The sequence below is a fragment of the Taudactylus pleione genome, unplaced genomic scaffold (genome assembly GCF_031769625.1).
Source record: "Taudactylus pleione unplaced genomic scaffold, aTauple2 ptg000109l, whole genome shotgun sequence".
NCBI classification, from domain to species: Eukaryota; Metazoa; Chordata; class Amphibia; order Anura; family Myobatrachidae; genus Taudactylus; species Taudactylus pleione.
This window is the reverse complement of record NW_028284511.1, coordinates 6,054,060-6,070,974: the sequence shown is the minus strand read 5'-3', so window position 1 is coordinate 6,070,974 and position 16,915 is coordinate 6,054,060. Positions and strand designations below refer to the sequence as shown.

Genomic DNA, 16,915 nt, shown 5'->3' with positions numbered 1-16,915 from the left:
GAGGCCACACTTGGATACTGAAGCGGCCGCCCTCATTCAGAGCAAGCGCTCGCTTCTTGCGAGCGCCACTGAATGAGGGTCATTGTGCTTATGTGGTAGATTGTATGTAGTCATTTGTGTTAGCATGCGGTAGATGCTGTAATAGTTCTGTGGTGTGATCTAAGCTGCATGATACAGTATGCGGTTTACTGTAGTACTGTATATGAAACAGCACTGTGGTAGTTTGTAAATAAACAGCATTTAAAATTATGGATTATGGTATAACATACCTTTGTTAACTCTTTTTCTTCGAGGTCCATAGGGTCCACAGAAGTTACCTTGGGGTATGTGGTTGGAGTGATCCAGGCACCAAACAGTTAAAAGCTTCAGCTCCCAGGATGCACTGGGTCCTCCTCCGTATATACCCCACCCCTGGCTCCAGGCATTTAGTTTGTTACCAAGCCCAAAGCAGGAGAAGGAAAAGATGAGAAGGAAGGACAATTGTACCTCAGAAACACTCTCTCTAGGAACAGGGAATCATAGAAATACAAATGGAAAAGATTACTCAATAACACCAGGTGTGTTAGGGTGGTGTTAAAGGATTGTTATACTATAACTCTTAATTTCTTCTTCGGGGTCCATAGAAGTTACCGTGGGGATGTCCCAAAGCAGTTCCCTTAAGGGTGCGGACGATCCTGTTTAGTAGAAAGGAGAATCCGACGCCTAAAGGAAGCACCCTGAGAGGCAAATATATCAAATGCATAAAATTTGACAAAATTGTGGACGGAAGACCACGTGGCTGCCTTGCATAATTGCTCAGCAGAGGCACCACGACGAAATGCCCACGATGGTCCCACGGATCGAGTGGAATGTGCTGTCACTGTGTTTGGAACAGAGAGATCAGCTTGTGTGTACGCATGAGAAATGGTCATATGAAGCCATCTAGCCAGAGTTTGTTTGTTAGCTGGCCAGCCTCGTTTATGACAGCCATACAACACAAAAAGAGAATCCGATTTCCTAATGGAATTGATGTGATCCACGTAAATATGTAGGGCACATACCACATCCAGAGAAGCTTCACCTCTAGAAAGGCCTGAAGACTGGAAGTCTAGAACCACGTTTTCTTCATTTACATGAAAGCGGGATACAACCTTAGGAAGGTAACCCGCCCTGGTACAAAGAACAGCTCTATCCTGATGAAAACCCAAAAAGGGAGAGCGGCAAGAAAGAGTTGCCAAATCAGAGACCCTACGGGCAGAGGAGATAGCCAGAAGAAAAACTGTCTTCGCTGTCAACCACCTGTCAGGTTGTGGCCTAGGATCGGTCATTACTCACCACAGCGCCGGCTTTCCCTGATCCCTTGGGTGGTCAGACGTCAGGCGCGGATGCAAGTGACACACTGAGCATTATACTTAGAGCCATGTGGACACCCATGCGCTGTGCCTTGGTTGCTGCGGTTGCCGTAATGGACGCAGCCATGACAGTTCACATCACCTGACTACCTTATACCCAATGGTAGCATGGTCGTGGTCAGCTGACGCTGTCCACCAATGATCTGCTACCTTAGGGTATAAAGCCAGTCTCCTGACTGTAGGAACTTCCCTCGGCAACGTTGTCGCTACCTTGTGTATACTTGCCGTTACCTCATTCCAGGTTTCCTCATCGTAATATCCTCGAGTCTACTAGTGTCATCTCCTTGTGCAACAGTGCGTCTTAACATCTTGCCTGTGTGCTATACAAGTGCCAATTCCGTGTGCAACAGTGCGTCCTAACACCTTGCCTGTGAGCCATTTAAGTGTCATCTCAGTTTGCAACAGTGCGTCTGAACATCTTGCCTGTGTGCTTTACAAGTACCATCCTCTTTGTGCAGCAGTGCGTCAGAACATCTCACCTGCGTACCATTACAAGTGCCACCTCTTGGTGCAATAGTGCGTCAAGACACCTTTACTGGCGTACAGTTACAAGTGCCACCTCCTTGTGCAACTGTGCATCAAAAAACCATTTACTTGTACAACTACAAATACTAACTCTTGGTGCAGCTGTACTTTTTACTGTAGTATTTCTCTTGGGCCATTGTTGTATTTTCTCCATTCCCATGGGTATCGGATACCTGACCAAAGAATTGCGACCTGCCTGCAGCTTAAACCCATATCCCGCTTTGAGGGGTCACTGGTGAACACCTCCCAGCAGGTTAGACTCCGCACCTTTGGTCAGGTCTCGTCAACATCCGATATTCGTGGATGAGGAGATCTTATATACAGGCCCCACACCTCCGATTCCTCCCTCAACCCGGGACCTCAGCTTTCACCCCCTCAGTAGGGGATTTCCCAAAGCCAAACGTGACAGTACCTAAGGTCTACTGATTTCAGGAGTTCGAATGGGGGAGCTTGTAGAGTCCTGAGAACCAGAGACAAATTCCGCGGAGCTACCAGAGGTACAAAGGGAGGCTGAACTCTCTGAACACCCTGAAAAAATGTCCTAACATCAGGCAGCTGGGCGATCCTTCGCTGAAACCAAAGAGAGTGCAGATGCCTAAACCCTCAGGGTGGCCAGGCGGAGATCCCCAGTCTAATCCAGCCTGAAGAAAAGCAAGTACTCGAGAGATGCTAAATACTCCAGGATCATATTTTCTATGTTTACACCACTGAAAATACAAGTGCCAAACTCTCTAACAAATGCGGGCAAAGGAAGGTTTCCGCGCCCTAAGCATCGTCTGAATTACAGAACTGGAAAAACCCTTGGCTCTTAAGATGGAAGTTTCAAGAGCCACGCCGTCAATGACAGATGAGGAAGGTCCAGATACAGGCAGGGACCCTGTGTTAACAGGTCCAGCCTTAGAGGAAGAGGCCACAGAGTGTCTATGGAGAGACTCTGAAGGTCGGTGAATCAATGGCATCTGGTCCAAGCAGGGGCTATCAGTATTACTGTTCCACCCTCCTGCTTGAATTTCCTGATGACCCTTGGGAGAAGGGAAAATGGAGGAAACAGGTATGCTAGCTTGAAGTTCCAATTCACTGCTAGAGCGTCCACAAATTCTACAATCTTATCCAATTCTGTGCCAAACAGAATGCCTCCAGCAAACGTAAGGGATCCCAGGGCCTTCTTGGACCCTGCATTTGCTTTCCAGTCCCTTAACCATAGGGGATCCTCGAGCCAGAACTGAGGCAGCTGAAGCCCTAGAGGACAGAATACCGGCGTCCAATGCCGTCTCTCCTAGATAGGAGGCAGCATCCTTAATATAGGAGAGAATTTTCAGTTGTTCTCTGGAAGCCTCTGGAAGTGTATTTTCCAGTGCCTTTATCCATTCCTCAATGGCTGTAGCCTTGGCCGGGCGGGTAACAGCTCCTGACAGAGAAAATAGGATTTTGGTACTTACCGATAAATCCCTTTCTCCGATTCCACAGGGGACACTGGAACCTCAGTACAATGGGGTATAGAAGTGGGTTAGCCGGGAGCTGGCACCTTTAATAAAAAACTTGAATGGTGGCTAGCTCCTCCCCCTCTATACCCCCCCAGGTCAGTCTAAACAACTGTGCCCGAGGGGAGCTGGAAAGTAAGGAAAAAGAAACAAAGAAGCCACAGCATTCATATATAAAGAAGGTTAATAAAAGACAAAACCAACATTCCAATCAGACAACAGTAACAAACAACCGTCTGAATGTGGAAAAAGTAACAAATGCAGGTAGAGAAGCGCAGGGTGTGCGTCCAGTGTCCCCTGTGGAATCGGAGAAAGGGATTTATCGGTAAGTACCAAAATCCTATTTTCTCCTTCATCCACTAGGGGACACTGGAGCCTCAGTACAATGGGGACGTCCCAGAGCTCACATCCCGGGTGGGAGAGCGCTGAGAACCCTGCAAAACTGCACGGCCAAACTCTGAAGTGGAGGCCGCAAAAGTATCAAAACGGTAGAATCTTAGAAATGTGTGCTTGCCGGACCAAGTGGCTGCTCGACAAAGCTGGTTTAAAGAAACCCCACGAGCAGCCGCCCATGAAGGTCCTACCGAGTGCGTAGAATGTGCTGTAATAGAAACCGGTGGTTGCCTGGAAGCCACCACATAAGCCTGTTTGATAGTCAGACGAATCCATCTGGAAATAGTTTGTTTGGAAGCCGGCCAACCTGGTCGGGCCAAATCAAACCGGACAAACAAAACATCCGATTTACGGAGCGAAGCAGTCCTGTCAACATAAATCCGGAGCGCTCCGACTACATCTAAGGATCTAGAAGCTGTCATCCTTAAACACAGGAACCACAATTGGTTGATTTATATGAAAAGCAGAGACTACCTTTGGAAGAAAGGATTTGTGTGTGCGTAATTCTGCCCTATCTTCATGGAAAATGAGATAAGGAGGACAGCATGATAAGGCCCCCAGTTCGGAAACCCTCCTCGCTGAGGCGAGTGCCAAAAGGAGAACCACCTTCCAAGTTAAGTACTTTAACTCCACCCTCTGTAGCGGCTCGAAGGTTTCAGACTGGAGAAAAGCCAATACCAAATCTAAGTCCCGTGATGCCGTAGGAGGCACAAAGGGAGGCTGAAGCCTGACTACTCCCTGGAGAAAAGTCTGGATATCCGGTAATAAGGCCAATTTTCTCTGGAAAAAAATGGATAACGCGGATATTTGTACCTTTAATGGAACCCAGACAAAGCCCTGCCGATAAGCCAGCCTGAAGGAAAAGAAGTAGACGTGATACCTTAAAAACTGATGGAGGTGAATTGCGTCTTTCACACCATGTGACATAAGCTTTCCATATGCGATAGTAATGCTGAGACGTAACCTCCATTCGAGCCCTAATCATGGTAGGAATTACACTTGACGGGATTCCCGTCTGTCTAAGAACGGCCCTTTCAGTAGCCATGCCGTCAAACGAAGCCGCCTTAAGTCTTGATAAATAAACGGCCCCTGAAGCAGGAGGTCGTCTTGAAGAGGAAGCGGCCACGGCTCGTCTACCAACAGATTCCTTATCTGCGAGTACCAAGCTCATCTGGGCCAATCTGGAGCTATGAACAGCACTCTGACATTCTTGCGTTTGATTCTCTGAAGTAAGCGAGGAATTAGCGGGAAAGGAGACAAGAGGACTCGCTGGTGGAGAAATAGGTGGGATCCTGACCACTGGGAAAGAAGGTCCAACTGAAAGGGGCTGGCATGAAATTGTGCATATTGAATTGCCTCGAAGGTCGCCACCATCTTTCCCAGCAGGTGGATACAGAGATGTACTGATACTCTGCGATACCGCAAAATCAGACGCACCATGCTTTGAATGGGGCAGAAATACCTTCTGTTCCGCTGTGTCCAATATCATGCCCAGGAACAGCAGACGCTGTGTCGGAGTCAAGGAGGATTTTTTGAAATTTAGGATCCACCCGTGTTGCAAGAGAAGATTCTGGGTTAATTGAATGTCTATTAACAATCGAGCTACTGACAGAGCCTTGATCAGCAGGTCGTCTAGATATGGGACAATGACTACCCCCTGAATTCGCAGCAGAGCCATCATGACGCCCATGACCTTTGTGAACACTCTTGGTGCCAACGAAAGATCAAAAGGTAGTGCCTGAAACTGCCAATGCGAGTCTAGGACCGCAAATTGAAGAAATGCTTGATGAGGAGACCAGATAGGGATGTGGAGGTAGGCATCTTTTATGTCTAGGGACACAAGAAACTCGACTTTCTCGAGTCCTGCTATAACAGAGTGGAGAGACTCCATCTTGAACCTGAAGGTTCGAAGATAAGGGTTGAGATCCCTGAGATTGAGAATGGGTCTCATAGAGCCGTGCGGCTTGGGCGCCACAAACAAGCTGGAATAAAAACCCTGACCTCTCTGATGGGTCGGAACTTCCACTACCACCTGGGACAATAGCAGCTTCTGTATTGCTTCTAGAATAACCTCCCTTTTTTCTGATGCCAGAGGTAAACCAGTTGTGAAAAAACAAGAAGTCCAACTTCAGACCGTGTGTAATGATGTCCCTGACCCAGGCGTCCTGGCAAGACTTGATCCACACTTCCCTGAAATGTAAAAGACGAGCTCCCACCCCCTGATCTCCCAACTGAGAAATGAGAGAGTCATGCGGAGGGCTTTGCTGTTGTCTTGTCCTGCTGGGACCTGGATGAAGCTGATGTTGCAGTTCTACCACGGCCTCTAGACCTGCGGGAGAAAGCCGGAGCTCCCCTGGAGCGTCCTCTAAACCTGCTGGGGGGACGAAAGGACTGAAAGGAAGGTCCGCAGAAGGACGCCTAAGAGGGGGAGCCGCAGATGGTAGGTAAGTGGATTTCCCACCGGTAGCCTGTGAGATCCACTTATCCAACTCCATCCCGAAAAGAAATTCTCCGGTAAAAGGAAGAGCTTCTACAGCTCTCTTGGACTCTGCATCTGCGTGCCAATGACGCAGCCAAAGGGCTCTTCTGGCTGATATAGCTAAAGCCGAAGATCTAGCAGAAAGACTACATATGTCCTTAGAGGCTTCCCCAAGGAAAGTGGCCGATTCTGTAATCTGCTCAGCCAGCTGAATGAGATCTTCAGGCTGCGATCCTGACCTGAGACCATCTGCAAGCTGTGTAGCCCAGGCTTCGACAGCTTTATTAACCCAACAGCTAACCAGTGCTGGACGCTGTGACACTCCTGCCACTATATAAATGGATTTTAGCTTGTTTTCCAGCTTTCTGTCGGAGGACTCCTTTAAGGAAACAGCACCCGGAACGGGAAGCACCATCTTTTTAGAAAGGCGGGATACTGAGGGATCTACAGCTGGGGGAGTTTCGCATAATTTCCTACTATCTGGTGGAAATGGATAATAGGATAAAATTTTCTTAGAGATTTGAAACCTCTTATCAAGGTGTTTTCACGCTGAGGTTAGGATATCATCCAACTCCTCTGAAGCTGGGAAAGTGACAGCCTGTCTAAATCTCTTACCAAAAATAGACGCTTTAGAAGACACCTCTGAATCCTCTATGTGTAAAGCCTGGCGTACTGCAGTGATTAATGCATCTACGCCCTGTGATATAGGTTCCGATTCATCAGGAAACTGAACCTCTTCTTGAACCTCGCCCTCCTCAGGTTCCTGCGCTTCCTCATCATCTGAATCATCCCAATGTAAAGGATTCTGAATAAGTCTCTTATTAGGGACATTATATAACGAGGCAGCAGGAGGGGCCTGGGAAATAACTTTAGTAAGTCCCTCCACAGATTTGGCTAAAGAACGTGCCCAATCTGGCTCAGGTGATCACCTCCCTGTCTCTGCGAGCTGCTACAAGCTCATCAGAGAGTCTAGTCATAATCGAAGTTATTTGATCAGACCATAACGGTTGGGATGGAGTGTCGGCAGCCTGCGGCTGAGACACACACTTGTCACACAGCAGAGAGGAGTTAGATTGCTCTTTGTGAACTTCTCTGCGCATCTTTTCCATGAGAAGGACTTTTGTGCAGCCTTAGATCCCTTAGAAGCCATGCTGCAGCACTCTGTCACACACACACACACAGTAGGTGAGAAGACAGATATAGAGATATAGAGACTACACATTAACCAAGGGGGGGCAGAGAGGGAGATTGCTATGCCCCCTTAGCAGTTCTATAATAGAGCAATAAACAGCCCTTAAAAGAAACCTCTTTACTGGCCTTAATCAGTTTCTTATGTGCAGTCTCCAGGAGCAGCCCTTCCTCTAAAATGGCCCCCAGCGTCTACTGCAGAAGCGCTGGGGACGCTGGGAGGCAGGAGCAGAAGACAGACTTAAGCTCTGCCCCCTCCGCTATGGCGCATTCACCGCACTAGCGCTGCTGCTTTGTTTGCCCATCTGAATGAAGTCCTGACTCTCCCGCTAGTCCGGAAGCCAGGATGCACTTACCTTGAACCTGCCATGGCTGCCGGCGGCGGGGTTTATGCTGGGGGAAGCCCGCGACGAGCGCCGCATGCAGCGCGTCTAGGGCTCCCCAGAGACTGAGGTCTCTGTAGCTGGAGACCTCAGCGCAGACCGCAGGCAGTGGCGGTGAGGTCTCCCCGGCAGCTCCAGCGGTGCAGACAGGCAGGGGCAGTGGGCTGCCTGTCTGTATCCTCAAAGTAATTTCTTTAACAGTGCTCTTAGTGTGCCTTAATGGAGCATAGGTCCAGCTCCCAGGGCACAAACTTTAGACTGACCTGGGGGGGAGGGGTATAGAGGGGGAGGAGCTAGCCACCAGTCAAGTTTTTTATTAAAGGTGCCAGCTCCCGGCTAACCCACTTCTATACCCCATTGTACTGAGGCTCCAGTGTCCCCTAGTGGATGAAGGAGAAAAGACCACCTTGAGACAGACTTCAAGTCTCCTATCTGTGGAATCCTTAAGGGAGGATGCAGATGGTATAAGCAATGTGGCACTCCTGACCAGATGTGCCACAGGCGCGTCTACCATTGGTGGAACTTCCCACTTAGCACACTCGTCTGGTGGGAGGGGGTATAAGGCTGTAACCTTCTTTGTAACATAGAATCGTCTATCTGGAGAACTCCATGCTTCTCCCATAAGTTCAGAGAGGTGCTTAGATTTGGGAAATTCAGCTTTTACCACTTTCTGGCGTTTAAACACTGGAGCCGTTCTTAGTTTAGGCTCCTCATTATCTATACATGAAAACAGAGGCTACGTAACGAGTGCGCAAAACCTGCAGCCTTTTATGTAACACGAAAGCTAGGATCTCACAAAATCCTGAATAATAAATGTGCATAAAAAGTGTCGTGCCACAAGATGGCGCTGGATATACAACCAAACACAACAAATATATACTAAAAGATACTTAGGGCCTGATTCAGACCCACTCGCGAGCGGCTGTCCGCTCGCAAGTGGGTCGATGTTATGCACTGAGCATGCGCACGACGGAGGGAGCTCCGTCGTGCGCATGCGCCAGACGCGACGAGCGAAGGAAAGTCCTTCGCTCGTTGTGTCCGATCAAAGGGGGCGTGCTGTCAATGTTGATTGACAGCACGCCCCCTTTGGTGGGCGTGCCGGGGGCGTGCCTCCCGTCAGAAGCCGGCCCACTGACATCACTAGTGATGTCAGTGGGAGTGATTTTGGCTCTGATAGAGCCAAAATCACTCCGGAGCTTGCGGTTGAAAACCTCAACCGCAGGCTCCGGCTCGCAATTTCGATGGTCGCGATGGTCTCGACCATCGTGGCCATCAAAAAGCACGCTCGTATAGCCTGTGGGTGGTGACCCACAGCTATACGAGCGTCCAGGAGGACGCTCCATGAAAATGGAGCCCGGCCCTCATTCAGAGCGTGCGCTCTGCTCAGAGCGTACGGCTCTGAATGAGGGCCTTAGTCCATATGTAATAATTCAATATGAAAAAGAGTCCTTTCGGCCAATCGTTTTTTCAATGTAGAAATCTCAAAGGTTCAAGTGGTCTCCGTTTGTATATATGAAAAAAAACCACAATATGGAAACAACTGCTTAATGGTGGTACAGCGTCGTAATCAATTCCCTTTAATCATATCGCAAAATCTTGTTATAGTGGTGTAGTAATCAGAATATATTCTTAGATATAGGCATACCCAAACTCACAAGCCAAAATGTAGGGATGATCACATCAAGGTTTCTTATATACTATTTCTTCTAGTTATATAGCAACATATAGTTATACTGATGTCATAATCCAAATATGCTCCTATATATAGGCGTACCCAAACTCACAAGTCAAAGTGGAGGAATAATCACATCAAGGTATCTTATATTTTTACAGGTGTTTCAAGTAGAAATAATGGGCCTGATTCAGAGCCACTCGCTATCGGCAGTACGCTCGTTCCGAGCGATGTTCGCACATCTGCGCATGCGTACGGTTTTTAGTACGCATGCGCGAACCAGTCAGTGCGGCCGAAAATCATTTGTACGCTATATAGCGAGTGCCTGCTATTTTGAGTGACAGAATGAGGCGTATGTGGGTGGTAACAGGGGAAGGTGCTTGAAAACGGTGAGTGGAGATCCGATCGCAGGCGTGCTTAAAGGTCAAAACGGGCGTTTTATGGGTGTGCATAATTAATATAGCAGCGTCAATGACCACGTCACTTGGTTTTTTTTAACTCAGAACTGCTCGCAAAATAGCGGTTGAAAAAACCAACCACAAGAATAGCGAGCAGTTCATATCCTGTTCGATGTACTCGATTAATCTAATAAATAGCGGACATGACGTATGGTGCGAGCGGCCAGGGGGAGTTTTTAAGAAATAAAAGAGCGTATGTTTTGCTCGCTCGTTCAGACTTAGAGGTGTGAACAGACTGCAATGTGCGAACGGATCATTTGCATAGCCACCCCTTGTTTTTGAACGAACGAACGCAAATAGCGAACGGCTCTGAATGAGGGCCAATGTGTGATGTATGGCGTACCTTACTCACATGTGCAATATATATTAGATGCTAATCAAGGTTTCTTTAATCTCTATATCCACTCTCCACTATCTAATGGACACCTCCCATTCATCCTCATTTGGGAAAGGAAAAGCAATATGTATAGTAAATGGTAATTTATTATACATGTAAAGAGGCACAACACTGGATTATAAAAACAGCAAAAAAAAAAAAAGGATAATAAAATATGCAAAAAAAAAAAATTATATATATATATATATATATATATATATATATATATATATATATATATATATATAATAAGCTTTTTGTCAACTACGAACAGTACACAAGGCTAAGTTGGATATGGAGCTCTGTATAACCTGGCCACCTAAGGAGAGGTATACAGGGAGACTGACCAAACCTCCCGAGATTGCAGCCACCGAGAACACCTGAGAGTGGTCTATGGCTGTCTCATATACAAGGAGGCTGAGCGGGGCAACCCAGATGCATCTGAACCAGTGTCTGGGTCGGGGGAGGGGCCGCCGGGGAGAGTGTACCTCCCCTCTGCTGTATGGACCCACCGGGCACACTGACATATCATGGCCGCCGCCATTATCACCCCCGGCTGTCAGGATCCCTCATGTCCCGGTGGTCTAGTTGGGGAAGCAGTTCACCTGGCTTCTTACTACAGCATCCCCCGGCAGGTCTCCACCGCTGGAGGCACGGACTGCCACGTGGTACCACGTCGTCAGCGGCCACAGGGAACCCCCTTACCTGCATCCCCAATGTTTCCGGTTGCAGTGCCGGGATCAGTGTCACCCTGCTGACCCCCGTCAAAATCACCAGTTCCCGCACTGGTGTTGCAGCGCCGGCGAGGGTAGACGGAGCAGCAGCACGGGCGTCCATCCGGACGCCTAGTGCTGCTTACTCATAATAAAATAAAAAACAACTTGCTTGGGACTGCTGAGGCAGTCCCCTGTTCAGTACGGTGTACTCCTGGGCACCAAACAAAAAACTAAATACCCAGTGCACCCTTGGAGCTGAAGCTTTTAACGGTTTGGTGCCTGGATCACTCCAACCACATACCCCAAGGTAACTTCTGTGGACCCTCTGGACCCCGAAGAAGAAATATACTGTTTATTGTGGAATTCTGTGGTGGTCAAATGTTAGATACTGCTAATTGTAGTTCTCGCTAGCTTTAAAGACAATAGTGTTTGCACAATTATGTGATTTAAGTAGTGTTGCTTTAAGCTGTGGATATTTGATAGATATGTAGGAGTGAATAGTAAAGGGGATAGTGTAATAGGATTATAGGTACTATATATTTCAGGTTAATATCAGATGGTAATTGTTAGTGATAACAAAATGGCTACTGCCATTTTGTTTTTCCCTTTAATACTAGTAAGGCCTTGAACCATGTGCTTGGTTGCATAAGGCTTGTGCATTACTTGCTACATTGTGAAAGTATTGTGAAGTTTGTATAATGTGGTATATTATCATAGTTACAATCCTAGGCTTTAATTAGTGTTTATGGATGGATTTAACTATTATAATGGTAGTTTAAATAATTACCACTTGGAATGGAAAGATGTAATAAGACATTCCAAGATGGAGTTTAGCTGAACAATTTGCTGTAGTGCAGAAATAAATCTTATTCCATATATAACACATCATCATATAACACAACATACATTCACACACCTCTCCCTCTATGCTTTCTAGCAGCTCTCTCTTAGGGGCCTATGTATTAAGCTGATTTATACATAAAATTTGCAGAAACTGCAGATTATGCAAAATTGTATGTATCAATCCTATTTACTAATAGCACAATGCAGGAGATTTCACATAAATCTCCAATAAACTGCAAATTAGCACTACAGATTGCAGTTTATCATCAATGCGGACTACGATCTGACCCCTATGTACTAAACTCCAAAAAGTAAAGCTTTTCAGAGTTTAGCACCGGTAGTTTACACCATCTTCAGATGGTGTAAACTACTGTGTCTATGGGGTCTCCAGGGGAAGGAGAGAAATCTTTCGATCTCTCCTCCAAAGCCTCCAGGCGGCTCCGGAAGCTGACACTGTGTGCATGCGCAGCATCAGCTTCCCCTGGAGAAGCCTTTCACTTCTGTGAAACACTCCTCCTAAATGCTGGGGATATATCTCGCGGGGACAGCGGTTACCGCATCCGCTGTCCCTGCAAGTTTCTGTTGGTACATAGCCGGGATATTTTTATTAAAAATAAAAACATCCACGGCAAGTTGGACCCTTGTTAATTGCAGCAGTACCGCGATTATTAATACATAGACCCCTTAGTTCTTTGATCATACTTAGCTTTCTCACTATTTCTTGCATTGTTTACACACACACAAACATATATATATATATATATATATATATATATATATATATATATACATATATACACACTCACATATATAAATACATATTGTAATATTGGATTGCAATATGTGAATTTATATTATATATATATATATATATATATATATATATATATATATATATATATGTGCGTGTATAGTTACTGAATAATCTGTTATTAATAATAATACTTTTACTCTATTTCATACTTGTGTGCACTTTTTCTTAAATTAAATTATACTAATGATGTAAAGGTATATGTCCTAGGTAAAAACCTTGTGAGTAGGTGATTTATTGTGTAGAATTAGTTATTAATTATGAGAAATTATTTACTGATAAAAATAGAATTTTTGCTTCAAGAATACGAGATTAAAAAAAGTCGGGAAAGGAAACAAATATAACCCCAAAAAATTACACCTTTTCAATGCCCTATTTTTTTTAATTTGGGTTTGGTCCTATCTGCCTGCCATCCTTATATAGTTAATTCATTTGGGCCTAGTATTCTTCCTATCCTCCTCACCCTCTAATATTTTTTTTATGTATGTGTGTATTTACCTCTCTAATATTTTTTTTATGTATGTGTGTATTTACCTCTCTAATATTTTCTCCTATGTAATTTTTCTTTTGAGCCTGGTTTTCTTTGCTCCCCACCTTCCTTTAATATAGATTTACTTTTCTTTGATACAATGTTATCAAAGGAGAGCAAAGGAGCTCAATTTCATGGAGGATTACCTTGGTGTTATTAATTTTTCTCCCAATTCATCTCTACATTATCCATTTTTTCCCAATTCATCCCGGTTAGTGGCAGCTGCTCTGACAAAGATTGGAAGAGTGTGTACAGTGACACAATTCTTTCAGCAGACATAGATCGGAGACCTGCTGCAAAATTGGACAGGTGTGCAGGCATATATGGGGTGTTGAATCTGCGTCCAGATCTCCAGTAGGATGGTGTCATCAGTCTGTTCTAGAGTTGGATCTCTGGAGGATTGGACAAGTGTGTACCCATTTTAAGCCATGAGCGTCACATTAGATGAATAATTTGTTTTATCCATTGTTTCGAAATTAAAAACTGCTGATAAAATGGAGGGAGGTGTCTGAAGGGGTAAGAGTGAGGCCAAATGTTGTTATATAGTCCTTACCTGAAGATTTTATTCACAGTTGTTTTCTGAAGATTTTGTTATTCAGGTGATAATGGAAGATGTAATTCAAAGTCCTTATTGGTAGTCGTTATCCACAGTCACTTAAGTAAAGCAGGAACTACTCAGAGAGTAACAATGTAGGGCAAAATCTCATCACAAAATGGCTGCCACTAGCTGGGCATCCTTTATATAGGGCTGGGACCTGTATTGTGACATCACAATGCATACAGGCAGCAAGTAGAGATGGCTGTAGCATCGAGCAGCTCTGGGTCCTACTTTCCACAATGATATAATATGAATTGAGAAAAGGAGAGATTATTGATTTTAATATTTTTTTTCTTCTTGTGAAAGTGCAGTCATTTGTAAGTATTACTCATTCGCTGTAATATTTGTTTATTTTTTTTATAGCATAATATATATTTATTTACTGTAAAGACCCCCTTCTTTCTAACCTTGTAAGTGTCCCTATGTACCACCCGTTTGTGAAAAATAAATATATAACACATATGACTTTGACAAAGAAGATGCCCCCCCCCCCTCAGCTTTGGGTCCCAATACAGCTGCTCCCTTTGCACCTATGGTAGTTGTGCACATGCGTCACTGAACACGAACCTGAATTTATCAGTCACCATGTGCAGCCGTCACAGAGTACACTGCAATATAATTAACCCATCCTGCTGTCACAGCTTCCATGTATGCTATCTCATGACCTACACTACTATTTGAACAATAATGAAATCATGTATTACCCCAAGGTCCAGGTTGCAGTTTAGATAGAATGCATGTAAAGTATACATTTGCCATTTCCAAACGAGTTGGAGTTGGACAGTAGTAAAATAGAGGAGCAGAGTTGAAAGTTTGGCGTAGCGACTACAAAGCCCTGATACTCACCCAGTACTCTCACTTTCAATGCCGCTAAGCTGACACTCTAATTAACTTCCTTCATGATGTTGAGCTATCACGTTGTAGCTGATCTACTGTATATCTAGTATAATGCTAAGAAACGCTTCCAGATGCTGCTGAACAACTTGCATGATGCTAAGCCACTCCGAGGGTTGCTAAATGACACCTTTCAAGATGTTTAACTAATGCTCTAGTGGCTGCTGGATTTACACCTCAGTGACATGTAAACAGATAAATTACACCGTCAGCTGCTTTTGCTTAGGGGAGAAAAAAAACTCCCTCTTATTCACCTTCCTACTACATTGTAATGCGTAAGGAAGGCTTAAATTAGGACTAACTGAAGTTGAGGGATCTGGGAGTTAAGAATAGCATATGTCATACGCTCATTTCCATATCCATATGTCAAAACCTTTGTGCCTGCAATGTGAGACACAGGTGGCAGGTACTTTAAGGATAAGCAGCACGGTAAATCTATTCTACTGCGATAGTGTCACTTGTCACTGAACCGAAGCTTACTTTATGGCACCGCAGCGCTGACTGTGCATTAAAGAGAAACGGCTGGTACAAAGTACTTTCTCATAAGACACTGCTCACTGACCAAGAAGGGAATTATGAAACTTTATATAAATCTGAGTAGACAGACGCAGAGACACATACAGAAAGGCAAAGAGATAATAGATGTGTTCTTCAATAACAGCATTTCAGGAAGATCTTCATGGCAAACGGCCAACAAAGTAGGATGGCCTACTGTATGCCGTTTATACTTTGAGCAAAGCAGACTCGATATAATAAGGACTACTTTAGATGTCAGCGGTACACCCGTAAAGAGATATAATAATATAAAATAACAATTTAAATTCCTCACAAGAAGGTGCAGATGCCTAAATTTGTTAAAGAAAATATTTTTGGGATCTCTGGAATACAAGTCGTAACTAGTAATAGACACGGGGTTCACAGCACAAAAAGCTACTACACAGCGCTACTCTACACTGAAGGGGGCTATAGACATCGCTGCACTGGATCAACATCTTTTATATTCAATTACTAGCACAATCCTAGACCAGTCCAGCAGAAACCATAATCCCTAGCCAGCCTGCCATGAAGTAAGAGAGAGTGGAGAGCCCAGCAGCCTGTGCTTTTTTAAAGGCTCAAGTCAACCTGTTTCATAAAGCAGTCAGCCTCAATGAAGACGCTATGCTGCAGTGGCAAACGCAGGATTTCTAGAGGGGGGTTTCCAAATGCTTGATTTTAGAGCGAGTGTGGCCAGTCCATGAAGAGGGCATAATTACCACTTATCCAGCTTTAATATGTTACATACAAAGTATATTGTGTTGCATAATTCCAGCATATACAGGACCAGCGATCACAGTAAGACATTAGATGCGTTAGCAGGTCTATCCTGTCTGAGCAGAATGTTTTCTTCCAGATGTGGGCACCATTCCTGAGCATTGGAGCAAGTCTGGGAGTCTGGGGGAGCAGCAGAAGAACCTAGCACTGCCCTGGACATATGTACATATCGGTCTCCTTATGTACTGGATAGTGTATTATTATACAGTAGTAATTATTAACCCTATTGATGGTCTATAGCAGTGCACCCCTACCAGTGCATGTTTTCCACATCTCCTAGTTGGTGCACAGGAATATTTATTACTGACTGACACATTTTAAAATATCCACAGTTGGTGCTAATCATTTCATTTGTGATACTGAGAAGAACATGCAGCACTAGTAACATTCTATTATATTACTATTTGCATTGTGGTCATGGTGTGTGCTGGGGAGGGAGGTTTCCAGGCAGACAGAAACCCCCCCTGCATTTGCCTATGATGCTCCTCCTTGAGATATAGTCACCAGCTCTAGTATGCAGTTGTATTGGCTCCAGCATTTCCTGACTATTTTATTTGCTCTCTCTCCAAGAGCTGCAGTAAAATCTTCAGTATAGTTCCCAGTTTCTCTGGTGTGTCGCTCTGCGTCTGAGAGTTCCCCACTCTCCTAGCAGCCTTCTGATCTTCTTTGACTCCCAGCCTCAGTGCCAACGCCACACTGGACTCCCAATAATCACTCCCTGCCATTCTCGTCTGCAGCCGAAAAATACAAATTGCCTTGCGGGGGATCCCTGGTGAATGGCGATGCTCTATTAGACCCCACACCACTGCGTGAGTCACGTCAAACCATTGTGACTCTAAGAATCTCTCAGACTCTGTGAATCCTGAC

The 16,915-nt window shown here is 45.1% G+C and overlaps 1 protein-coding gene and 1 pseudogene across 2 annotated transcripts in view; both read right to left on the bottom strand.

The window, feature by feature from the left end:
- Nucleotides 1–16,915, bottom strand: part of CHID1 (chitinase domain containing 1) — a 580,147-nt gene that overhangs the window by 483,040 nt on the left and 80,192 nt on the right. The window lies entirely within an intron of this gene.
- On the bottom strand, nt 6,038–11,183 carry LOC148525231 (lamina-associated polypeptide 2, isoforms alpha/zeta-like; annotated as a pseudogene).